We start from the raw sequence: 10705 nt of genomic DNA on the forward strand, positions 1-10705 counted from the left end.
ACTGAAACAGGGAATCAGCACATAAACATGAATCAAGGAGTTTCTCTGCATTCTTTAGACCAGTGTTTCTCAAACTTTTTCAGCCCAAGGACCACTTTATCCTCCAATTTTTTTCTGAGGACCACCTAACAAAATCTCACTCTAAAACGCCCTCAAAAAACAACAAAATAGGAAAGATAAGCTAAATTTAAGTTTAATATGCAACTGTTTTAAGTCAAAAACAAATTTTTAAACATAAATGCAATGCCATGTTCAGAAATTATTATATGAATTTTATTTCATTTGAAAAAGTAAATGTGAAATGAGTTGCAGCTTAATATGAACAACAAACTGCACATGTGAAAAAAATGCAATTAAACATAATATAACAGCCTAGGTTCCACTTAATGTCATTCCAAAGAGCCATTAGTTTAAAACTGAGATGTTGGTATATGAAGTCTATGGTTGTAATTATGGTAATAATAAAATACTGAAAAAAATGTTCCCCTTAATGTACAATATCACTGAAATTACAGGAATTTTACACATGAAACAAAAACTTGTACATTACAAAACTAATAGATCTGTGGATTTTAGCTGCTTTCAGTTGACGCTTGATCTTTTCTTTTGACTCCTCTTTGGTTTAGCCAACAATCCATTTTTACGTTATTAAAACAGAATGGCAAGAACTAATATCACAGTTTCTCAAGTGCATTAAAAATCTACTTAAATAAGTGACGATTTTGTATAAATACTTGCCTAGTTTAGGTCATCTTTTGGCGGACCACTGGGGGGGGCTTGGCGGACCATTAGTGGTCCACGGACCACACTTTAAGAATTACTGCTTTAGACCATATAAACTATAGTTTAGAGTCAACACAATCTCTACTGTAAATAAGTTTTTTCAACTTAAAGTAAATTACCCGGTTAAAATTTTGTTTTAACTCAACTTAAAAATATTAGTTACACAAAAAAATATTTTTTGACGTATCGTTTAAGTTGAATTAACTCAAAATATTAAAGAGCCAGTAAGCTGCAAATTTTAAGCATCCTATCACTGTTTATAAGTCCCGGACAACAGGTTAAAATGGATGCAAGGTCAAAAAACACTGTAATTTTCTCAAAATATAAATGTAAAATTAACCCATTTCCCAGAGATCCCCAACTGATTCGTGTGAAGCCGTTCAACGACTTAGTCTGCCTAAACCCCACCTTTCAGTAGCCTACTCTGCTCTAATTGGTCACTGACACAGTCTCCGCACAGACCACAGATCAGTGGCACAGTCCAACAATAGTGCAACATGTATTGACCTAGTGCTAACATGATTTACTGAGAAGACATTATCGACATCATTCATCATTAATCCAAGCAATAAAAACAGCCATAGAAAGTAAAGTTTTTACACTTATTTAAGCATTTATGTAAGCTAACCGGGTCATAGCAAAACCATAAGTGCAGCATGCGTTAGCCGCTTGCTAACATGACTCTCTGACAGTATATTAAGAGTTTAAACAATGACATTATTCATCATTAATCCAAGCAATAAAAACGACGACAGCAACTAAAATTATATACTCATTTAAGCAAGTATGTAAGCTAACCGGACCACAAAAAAATGTAAACACAAGTGCAAATGACTCTCTGACAGTATATTAAGAGTTTAAACAACAACGTCAATACACATCATTTATCATCAGTCCAAGTAATAAAAACAACGACAGACATTAACATTTTACACTCATTTAAGCAAGTATGTAGCTATAATCATACTTACAGGTTGTGGTTAGGAGACGCATGTTGTTCTAAATAAAGTGGGTACTGAACCATCTTTCATTGCCAAAAGTCTAGTAAATACCTCCGTAAAAAAGTAATTTTAACCACTGATTCTTCACAGCCAGACACGTTTAGTATATCCCTCTTTGAAAAAGTAATTTTAACCACAGATTCTTCATATCTTCATACTTTGGTAGTGAAAACAACACAAACTGAAAACACAGCATGATATGATGTTTATACACTAACTAGCTGTGGGCAGGTCATAGTTTTCATTTCTCCCGGGCAAGACTGTTGGCGAAGATTATTATGCAAAGTTTTGGTATTTCGTGGATAAAGTCAGGCAGGAGATTCAATCCATATGACGACTCGTTTTGGTGATTCAGAGTCGATTAACTTTATTAATCGTGCACTTTTTGGTTCAACTACTTTGCACATTGTTTACATTGATGGACAGCTACATGACACTGCAATACACGTCAGTTTAAATTTTGGATTTGTGTGTGTAGTACATTTTTGTCCAATTCACATTCTACGATTTCATTCAAAATTACCACCACATAAAATATGTACACTGTTAAAAAGTTTTTTAAAAAATTACAGTATTACTGGCAGCTGTTTGCCAGTAACTTACTGTAGATTAAAATTGATGTTATTTACTGGCAACAGTTGGTTCAAAGGTTAATGTTTAATGTTCATTTAAAAGTCTTTATCTTTACAGAATAAAAACTAAAATATCAGCTTCATGCAAAGCATTCTGGAAACCAAAATCTAAAGGGAAAAAACAAAAAAAGGTTGATGAGGATTTCTAGTTCCCAGAATGCTTTGCATGAAGCTGTTATTTTATAGTTTTATTCTGTAAAGAAGACAAAGCTTGTTAATGTTTAATGTCCATTTAACTTTGAACAAACATACATTTATATCTACAGTCAGTTACTGGCAAACAGCTGCATCACTTCAGTAACATTTTTTACAGTGTATATTTTCTGTGAGATCAGGTTGTTATTATGAGTAGTATGTGTAGTATGTCCGAAACCTCACTATGCAAAAAAGTATGTGAGAAACACCCGGATGAGTGGTGGATTTCTCAGTATTCATCTGATTGACACTATTGTGTCCCATGAGGCCACATGAGATAAAGAATCACCAAATTCAAGAAATTAAAATAGCAGAAAACATCTCTATTTAGGTGTAAGTCATATAAGGTACCAAGAAATGTAATCTTGTGCTTGTTTAACAACACCTGCAAGTAAATTATTTTCACAGTTGTTGTTAGTACGTCATATGTGAACTAAATCTAAATGACCATATGGGTTAAAACAATGCAAAGATGCCGAATGTAGTTTGTTCGAAATGTATGCATACTGCCACCCACAGATTTCTTGGTCAAGCAGTCGGACTCGACATTTGATCTCGAGAACATAACCAGATTTGACACGCAATCTCTTGTTATGTTCTGCTCTGTACTAATGGATAATTTGAGTGTAATTATGATTTATCACTGAACAAGCAAATATTTCCTTGAGAAGTGATGACACAGCGGTAGACATTATTTGGTCAACAAGAAATAATAAGAGGATAAAATGTGCTTTCGACATTAAGACACTGATCCACAAACTTTATGACTAATTTCTCCACCCTGGATTTAAGCATGATGACAGACAAGTTTGGACAGTCCAGACAATTTTACAACTCATCCAAGAAACTATTACTGTAAACTAGTGCTGGACAAAGATTAATCGCGATTAATCGCATACAAAATAAAAGTGATTTTTGGCATAATATATGAGTATGTGCTGTGTGTAATTATTATGTATAAATAAATACACACACATTCATGTATGTATTTAAGAAACATTTACATGTTTATATATATTTATTTATATTTTTATATATTTTATATTAAAAATAAATACAAAACAATTATATATAAGTAAAACAATTCTGAAATGAATATATGAATGTGTGTGTGGTTAAATATACACAATAATTAGACACAGTACACGCACATATATTATGCAAAAAATCACTTTTATTTTGTATGCGATTAATCGCGATTAATCTTTGCCCAGCACTACTGTAAACTCATTGTTGACAGGAAAATGTTAATAATTGTTGGCATTCACTGTAAAAAAAAAAAATAATAAAACATTGACTTAAATTTTTAAGGCAACTTGCTGCACAGCTTTTCTGAGTTTACTAAACTTTTGGGTGATGTTCACATAACTCAATTTACTGAGAAATGTCAAAATATATGTTATAAGGATGATATGCTTATTTTATTCAGTATACATAAAATAATAAATTGACCCCCCCTTAACAAAAAAAAATCTTTGTTCAAGTTACATCATTATCTTTTTTGGAGTTGGATTTTTTACAGTGTTTATTATTTCTAGGTTTAATTATTTGATTATGTTATGTCATCAAAACATACATGGAGTGAAAAATTAATAAACAATTTTTGCTTTAGCTTTTTTATAAATTGGGTAAGTGGATAATTGCAGTATTACAGATAACCATAAAAAGTCATCAGGAACATGTTTTTTTATGCAAATGTTTTCATTTAATTGACGAGATAACTCGCCAATGGCGGGGAAAGAGTTAACTGCCCCTTGGTATAATTTTTTTAGGGTTAGATTTGTTTTTGTTCTTTGACTGTGCATTACTGTGAAAGATTCCTGACTACCCATTGAACTATTTGCATGTGTGTCAGTTTCCAGAGGTCCATCCAGGCCCCAGTAGATCTTGGGGAGGCAGCTTGTTCTTAATAATTCAGTGGTTTGGCTCAGTAGTGCAAGCTTAAACGGTTTAGTCTTACAGTGTGTGTGTTTGTGTGCGTGTGTCTGCGGGGGGTAGATCAACCATTTTTGCACCAAAAAAAAAAATTCAAAACAGAGATGGAGACTAAAAAAAGACATTTTCACTTTAAACTGACAGACAGTTTAAACAAAAGAGTCCACATGAGAAGGCAGAGGTAAACAGAACTAAATAAAACATTTAGTTTAACTGTAAAAAAGATAACTATTTTAAAATGATCATCAGCAAAGTAAGACCGATTTTATCCATTTGTGTGCAGGTGGTGCAGAAATGACACAATTCAACTTTAAACCATTCATAACAAACACAAACTCATCCCATGACATCACAAAAATTTGCCCAAGTAATTATAGCGTTAGTACTGACATGATGCACCAATACCCACAAATATAATCTCAGGATAATCCAAATGACAGCTAACTACTGCTGAAGTAACAGCATGACTGGCATGACTCAGGGTTACATAAGAGGAAATTTGGTTCACCACAATTGTAAATATTTACTCTTGACATGAACCAGACCAAGCAGTTATGCTGTAGGTCTGATAAAACAGTCAGGAGTGAAGCAGCTGCCGCTAACCTCAACATTTATAAGCTCCGAACATCCTAAATCTACTGTGCATAAAATGACTGCATGCGACTGTATGACAATCCAGAGAACAAGCCAAAGCCATTTATCTAATGAAACAAATGCATTAGTAAAACAACAACTACATTGACAATGCCCATACAGATAGCACATATGACGTGACCATAGTTACCCACTTATTTCTACTGGGAACACAAAAACAAATGTCCAACACATATCCAAAGTACTTTAAACATAACAAAACTTACTAACTGTATTTAAAGTAAGTAAATATAATAGTAAGCAACTGTATTATAATTACATTAATAGCAGCAATTAGAGAATTACTCATATATAAGCCAATAATCGCTATCGGCCAATAAAAGCAATTTTTCAGCTGATAGTCATGGCCGATATATCCTGTCAATCAAGAGTGAACATGAAAATGCAATGAATTTGAGTTCAAAGTAGGAAATGTAAATAAACAACATCATGTTCAATATTAACAGTCATTATAAAAATGAATAACATTCAGAAATGTTTATTTTAGTGCTGGGCAAAGATTAATCGCGATTAATCGCATACAAAATAAAAGTGATTTTTTGCATAATATATGTGCGTGTACTGTGTCTAATTATTGTGTATATTTAACCACACACACATTCATATATTCATTTCAGAATTGTTTTACTTATATATAATTTTTTTAAATTTATTTTTAATATAGAATATATAAAAATATAAATAAATATATATAAACATGTAAATGTTTCTTAAATACATACATGAATGTGTGTGTATTTATTTATACATAATAATTACACACAGCACATACTCATATATTATGCCAAAAATCACTTTTATTTTGTATGCGATTAATCGCGATTAATCTTTGCCCAGCACTAGTTTATTTTCATAATTTAGTTCATGCAAGTTAATATAAACTATTGGTATTGGCAGATATCACTCTGAATAATTGATATCAATGGAAAAAAAATTATCGGTGCATCTCTACCAGTAATATTAACTGTACAAACCTCATATAATGAGTAACGTAAATAAACAAAGAAAAAAATCACACCTGTCAAGGCTTAAAATGGACACAAGTATTTCAATGGAAGTCAATTTCTCATGTTTATCTTATTACACAGCTCAAGAATACTTGATTTTGATTGGTCAGTTGTTAAATAATGCTTCATTCGTTGTGTTTGGTCACGGTGTCTTGCACTTTGTGGGTCTGCGGTCTATATACAAAAAGCTAAAGAAACCATTCAAACTCAAACACATTTTATGTCTAAGTACTTTATTGATGTTTTTGTAAAGTAGAATAAATATGAATGACTATCGATTTGCCCCTCCCACCAATAAACGGGCAGGGCCTCACAGCAGACCCGATCAATGAATGAATGGTCGGCGTCTATCTGTCACACAACAATCACTGTCAGGAATCTAGCAGATCAGGGACAACCGCTACTTATGGTGCAGATTTTCAGACGGGAAGATAAACTGACTGCAAAGTAAAGCTTTACAAATGCAAAAACACTTCTTTTTTGTTGTAAATGAGAAATCCAGAAACGGAAGCTTAAAAATCGACCCAATCTTTACTTTAAAAACAAACAAGAAACTAGAAGACGAAGCATGTGAGAAGTTAGAGACTGGTACTTACTGCGAGAAGAAGTTTCCCAGGAATGGAAAAGACAGAAAGCGAGAGGCTGTGAATTACAGCTAGATCTGTTTTTGCTAAAGGGGCGTTTGCAATTTACTCTCATTCTCTGACTCAGTTTGTGTGCGTGTGTGTGTGCGTGCGTGTGTGTGTGTGTGTGTGTGTGTGTGTGTGTGTGTGTTTAATTCTCTGCTGTTCTGGGCAGAATGACACAAGAAACTTCCAGTGCCTATTGCCTAACAAGTCCAATGCTCTGTAATAGTTTCCATCCCAAACTTACATGTGTACACACATGCACTCACATACACACACAGATGCGCACACACACGCACACACACACACACACGCACAGCTGGAAATAATAGAAACATCCATGCGGGATGAGGAGAAAAACCCACTTGTGTTTTAAAATCAAAAGAACAAATTAGGTTCCTTCCCACATACACAAGACTGCCAGTTTGATCTGAAAATACATCAGTCCATTGTTTACTGGGGGGCACAAAGCTCTCTCTCTCTCTTTTTCTGAAAGCAAAGCACTGTTTACTAGCAATAAGGTCTTCTTTTAGTCTATCTATAGTGTCTATGAACAATCTGATTATCAATTATCTGTAATTCTACAGTACTAAACATGTCCATTGTTAAAGTAAGTTTTAAAACATAAAAAGTACAAGTAAAGTTTTTTTTTAAGATTACTGCATGCTGGGAAGAATATCATTAACCTGGACAGAATGTTATGGGGTTCCTAAGAATCAAATAACCTCACTTACTCACTAACTCAGCCACAGGACACGCATTTAGTCTCACTATTTCCATTGGCAGTGGGGTTTAATGGCCACTTATGTCCAGTAAATGAGCTGATATCCACACTAACCTAAAAACACTTTTTACTGTCTATGCCTGAGAAAGGATCATGTAATTCGGATTAGCTCATTCACTGGCCAACTGGATTCCCAAAGTTGTGTGTGGTTATTTGTGGCCAGAAGACGCAATTACAGAAGTAATCAAATTTCATTGGCAATAATACAGTTTAGACCAATGCTGATGAAGTCAGCATAAAGTTTTGTTAAATAAAGTTTGTTTGGTGAAACTTGTGTTTAAAAATTGGACATAGAGCCTCAGGCTGCATTTGAAATTGCATACTGTGACAGTAGGTACTGAATTAGATTAAGTACCAGCTTATCAACCGTTAAAACATTAGTGTTAATATAAATAATCAGTATGAAGGAATTCGGACATACTACATACGCCATGTTGATGCATCACGTGACATATGTCATCATAACCATAGATATGTATAAAGGCTATTCGCCCGCGCTGCTGGCCAATTGAGTGGAACGTCCGCATTTGGCGGCCATCTTACCACAGGGCGCTCGCTCACTCGTAGCATTGAGTTTAACGTAGCATGTACTTTTAAATGACCATAGCTTACTCAATTTTCTGCCAATTTTCAAACAGTTTGGTTTGTTACAAACATCAAAGATGTATCTATGACACACTACATACTTAATGAATAATTTTCATGAATCATGTTAAAGCATCCAGAATTATAGCCACGTTAATAACGTTTGTGAGAAACCAAACCGTTTGAAAATCGGTAGAAAATTGAGCAAGTTATGGTCATTTAAAAGTACCTGCTCCATTAAACTCAATGCTACGAGTGATCGAGCTGCCTGTGGTAAGATGGCCGCCAGGTGATGACGTTAGAGACTCCGCCGTAACACATCTAGCCTTTATTATACATATCTATGATCATAACAACAATTTAGTTTTTAACTGGAATGATGTAAAAGGAAAACCCCACCGTTTTTATATTTTACTATGTTCTTATCTCAACTTAGACTAAGTAATACTCAGCGCGCATTAACATCATCACTCCTGACTACTCCCCCTCTCGCTCAAACTTCTGTCAATATTACTGTGCCAATATTACTTCCACCATACAATATAGTTCTCATTTTTTATCCGCTTAAAAAATCGCCACGCTTATTTTGTGCCACCATACTTACTCGTGTAACTACTCGTGTAACAGTCTTTAAATAGGGAAAACATGGAAGTGTTTGGTGGTTTCTAAATTCATCCCTGTTCGGATCCTAAGGAATGAATGGGGCTAGGCTAAATGCTAACACATTCGTGACGCGCTGTACATAGATTAAGTGTACGCATTGAAAAAGATAGGTATGTATTAATGCGTCTAAGTTGAGGTAAGAACATAGTAAAATATTGATAAACTGTGGTGTTTTCCTTTAAACAAGCACAATTTAATCACAAGGGACAGCTGTTTAATATTAATATTTGCATTTGGGAAAAAACGTGATACTGCTTTTGGACATTTTTGGATAAAACAGCGCATCTCCTTCTTCTTTGTTGGATAACTCACGGGATAGTAAAGAGTCCATAGAATGAACACTTCGGGATCTTGCCAAAAGTAGTAGGTCATCCGGGTACTTTTCGCCTATTGTTGTTGGAATACTATAAATTCGGACATACTACTCCTCGCCTACTGTTTTCATCTACTATATAGTATGGAAGTAGGCCATTGCGGACACAGCCTCGGTTTAACATTTTGACAATTTATTCTTATTTCAGTCCAAAGCCCTGTGAAAGAGAGCTTTAGCAGAATGTTAGCTGCTCACTTCCATGCAATAAAAGTGGTTGATTCAGTCCTTAGCTGAAATAAACTTTAAATACCAATAAATTATAAAATGTTTCCATATTTATATTCTGTAGGATAAACACAATTTGTGCACTATTATCAATTAGATTTTTTGTTTTAAAATACATATATTTTGTAATATTTAAGAAAAAAGTAGTGTCCCCAAAATAGAATCTTACAATAATGGATGCCGCTCTTTTAAAGGCGGGGTGCATGATCTCTGAAAGCCAATGTTGATATTTGAAATCACCTAAACAAACATTCCCCTACCCCAATAGAATCTGGACCTTCTTTTGATAGACCCGCCCCAAAAATATGCAACCCAGGCAACGATGTCGGTTAGTAGACACGCCCCTTACTGCTGATTGGCTACAAGTGTATTTTGGTACTCGGCCCGGGTCCCTTTTCCAAAGTGTTTTTTTTAACCTATTTGGACTACTTTCTATGTGTAAAGGTCATTGCAGGTGCTGGTTGATCTGAGGGGTGCATGGTGAGCGCCTGCTTTTTAATTTTCTTAAAGTTAGCAAAATTTCTGACAATTTCGATTTACACTTTATTACACTTTATAAACATGTACGTTATGTTTTAATCAAAATAAAAAAACATATAATATTTCCTAAATGTCCCCTGGTCTTGAAATCATCATGATCGCAGCCTCAATTTTAGAAAAGACTGGCAAATTTGTCTGTGGTATTACTGTCTTTTTACTTCAAATATTGCTACGCCACAGACATAAGTGGATGTTTTACCAGTGATTTTATTTGTAAAAAATTATTTAAAAAATGAAAAATGTTATTAAGCTTCAATTCCATGTATATACAGTAGCATATTAAACTATTTTTTAAATACATAACAATACATTTTATTAAAAGAAAACAAACAGAGACACAACTGTGAGAAAAAAGCAGTTATTGAAAAAGAAACACTTACCGTGGTGCACGTCTGTTATTGCTGTGGTATAAGAGGATGTTCCTACATCAATCTTAACTATTACTTTGTTTGATTTGTCTTATTACATATCCCTCCCTCTCTCTCTCTCTCTCTCTCTCTCTCTCTCTCTCTCTCTCTCTCTCCTTTCAATTCTCCATAGCTTGTGTTCTGCCATCCAAAATAAATATTTAACAGTCAGAGTACATGATCAACAACCAAAGGTCACGTCCCACTCCACCTTCCTCCTCCAATCGTTTCGTCTGAATTTCGCTCCCTTAAAACAACTAGCTGTCTGCTAATGTAATTTAATGCTGCTGATCAA

At 34.3% G+C, this 10705-nt stretch overlaps 1 protein-coding gene across 4 annotated transcripts in view; it reads right to left on the reverse strand.

Annotated features, from left to right (window-relative positions):
• The window catches only part of sorbs3 (sorbin and SH3 domain containing 3), a 54810-nt gene extending 44328 nt beyond the window's left edge, over positions 1–10482 (reverse strand). For 2 of the 4 annotated variants that reach the window (XM_055168294.2, XM_055168292.2), the window contains exon 1: positions 6804–6927. The gene's annotated coding sequence lies outside the window, so the exon portion shown is untranslated. Of the gene's footprint in view, positions 1–6803; positions 6928–10383 lie in introns of those variants that run through there. The other 2 variants (XM_055168291.2, XM_055168293.2) reach the window with 2 other exon arrangements.
• Between the last annotated feature and the right edge of the window lie 223 nt (positions 10483–10705).

The sequence above is a fragment of the Misgurnus anguillicaudatus genome, chromosome 5, assembly GCF_027580225.2.
Source record: "Misgurnus anguillicaudatus chromosome 5, ASM2758022v2, whole genome shotgun sequence".
Classification (NCBI taxonomy): Eukaryota; Metazoa; Chordata; class Actinopteri; order Cypriniformes; family Cobitidae; genus Misgurnus; species Misgurnus anguillicaudatus.